The sequence below is a fragment of the Carex rostrata genome, unplaced genomic scaffold (assembly GCF_964058835.1).
Source record: "Carex rostrata unplaced genomic scaffold, lpCarRost1.2 SCAFFOLD_36, whole genome shotgun sequence".
Classification (NCBI taxonomy): domain Eukaryota; kingdom Viridiplantae; phylum Streptophyta; class Magnoliopsida; order Poales; family Cyperaceae; genus Carex; species Carex rostrata.
Genome location: NW_027601209.1, coordinates 97501 through 100000, shown reverse-complemented (window position 1 = coordinate 100000; position 2500 = coordinate 97501).

The following is a 2500-nucleotide window of genomic DNA, read 5'->3' as shown; positions in this document are numbered from 1 at the left end:
GCGGAAGCGGCTAACGTTGGGCAAAACTGACCCGAAAGCAGTATAGCTTGGAAAATTAAGCGGATGCAGCCAATTGTTGGCGAAAACTAAGCGGATACGGCCAAGTGACGGTGAAAAATGGCCCGAAAACAGTCCAGCGGCAAGCGGAAACGGCTAACGTTGGGCAAAAGTGACCCGAAAACAGTTCAGCTGGGGGAAATTAAGCGGAAGCAGCCAAGCGTTGGGCAAAACCAAGCGGATACGGCCAAGAGTCGGTGGAAAATGGCCCGAAAACAGTCCAGCGGCAAGCGGAAACGGCTAACGTTGGGACAAAGTGACCCGAAAACAGTTCAGCTGGGGAAAATTAAGCGGATGCAGCCAAGCGTTGGGGAAAACTAAGCGGATCCGACCCAGAGTCGGTGGAAATTGGCCCGAAAACAGCCCAGCGGCAAGCGGAAGCGGCTAACGTTGGGGAAAAGTGACCCGAAAACAGTTCAGCGGGGGAAAACTAAGCGGATGCGGCCACGCGTTGGGGAAAACTAAGCGGATACGGCCAAGTGTTGGGGAAAAATGGCCCGAAAACAGCCCAGCGGCAAGCGGAAGCGGCTAACGTTGGGGAAAAGTGACCCGAAAATAGTTAAGCGGGGGAAAACTAAGCGGATGCGGCCACGCGTTGGGGAAAACTAAGCGGATGCGGCCAAGTGTCGGTGGAAATTGGCCCGAAAACAGCCCAGCGGCAAGCGGAAGCGGCTAACGTTGGGCAAAAGTGACCCGAAAACAGTTCAGCGGGGGAAAACTAAGCGGATGCGGCCACGCGTTGGGGAAAACTAAGCGGATACGGCCAAGAGTCGGTGGAAATTGGCCCGAAAACAGTCCAGCGGCAAGCGGAAGCGGCTAACGTTGGGCAAAACTGACCCGAAAAAAGTTCAGCGGGGCAAATTTTTGAAATTTTTTTTGAAATTTTTTTGAATTTTTGAAATTTTTGAAGTTTTTTTGGGTTTTTGGACTTTTTTTGAATTTTTGAAATTTTTGAATTTTTTTGAATTTTTTTGAATTTTTTGAATTTTTTTTGAATTTTTGAATTTTTTTTTTTTTTTTGAATTTATTTGGTTTTATAAATTTTTTGTGATTTTTTGAGATTTTTTTGAATATTTTACATGGGTGATTTTGACTTGGGGGATTTTCAGGGGGTGGTAACCCTGGGCGTGGCTAGAGCCTCAAAATGCATATTCCCCTATAGGGGGGCAAGGTTTTCAAAAATGGGTGCCCCCTCATGTACACGCGCGTGGGTGTACATGGCCCCGTCGGTGCCAGCGTGGGTGGAAAATGGCCCGAAAACAGCCCAGCGGCAAGCGGAAGCGGCTAACGTTGGGCAAAACTGACCCGAAAGCAGTATAGCTTGGAAAATTAAGCGGATGCAGCCAATTGTTGGCGAAAACTAAGCGGATACGGCCAAGTGTCGGTGAAAAATGGCCCGAAAACAGTCCAGCGGCAAGCGGAAACGGCTAACGTTGGGCAAAAGTGACCCGAAAACAGTTCAGCTGGGGGAAATTAAGCGGAAGCAGCCAAGCGTTGGGGAAAACCAAGCGGATACGGCCAAGAGTCGGTGGAAAATGGCCCGAAAACAGTCCAGCGGCAAGCGGAAACGGCTAACGTTGGGACAAAGTGACCCGAAAACAGTTCAGCTGGGGAAAATTAAGCGGATGCAGCCAAGCGTTGGGGAAAACTAAGCGGATCCGGCCCAGAGTCGGTGGAAATTGGCCCGAAAACAGTCCAGTGCCAAGCGGAAGCGGCTAACGTTGGGCAAAAGTGACCCGAAAACAGTTCAGCGGGGGAAAACTAAGCGGATGCGGCCACGCGTTGGGGAAAACTAAGCGGATACGGCCAAGTGTTGGGGAAAAATGGCCCGAAAACAGCCCAGCGGCAAGCGGAAGCGGCTAACGTTGGGGAAAAGTGACCCGAAAACAGTTAAGCGGGGGAAAACTAAGCGGATGCGGCCACGCGTTGGGGAAAACTAAGCGGATCCGGCCAAGTGTCGGTGGAAATTGGCCCGAAAACAGCCCAGCGGCAAGCGAAAGCGGCTAACGTTGGGCAAAAGTGACCCGAAAACAGTTCAGCGGGGGAAAACTAAGCGGATGCGGCCACGCGTTGGGGAAAACTAAGCGGATACGGCCAAGAGTCGGTGGAAATTGGCCCGAAAACAGTCCAGCGGCAAGCGGAAGCGGCTAACGTTGGGCAAAACTGACCCGAAAACAGTTCAGCGGGGGAAAACTAAGCGGATGCGGCCACGCGTTGGGGAAAACTAAGCGGATACGGCCAAGAGTCGGTGGAAATTGGCCCGAAAACAGTCCAGCGGCAAGCGGAAGCGGCTAACGTTGGGCAAAACTGACCCGAAAACAGTTCAGCGGGGGAAAACTAAGCGGATGCGGCCACGCGTTGGGGAAAACTAAGCGGATACGGCCAAGTGTTGGGGAAAAATGGCCCGAAAACATCCCAGCGGCAAGCGGAAGCGGCTAACGTT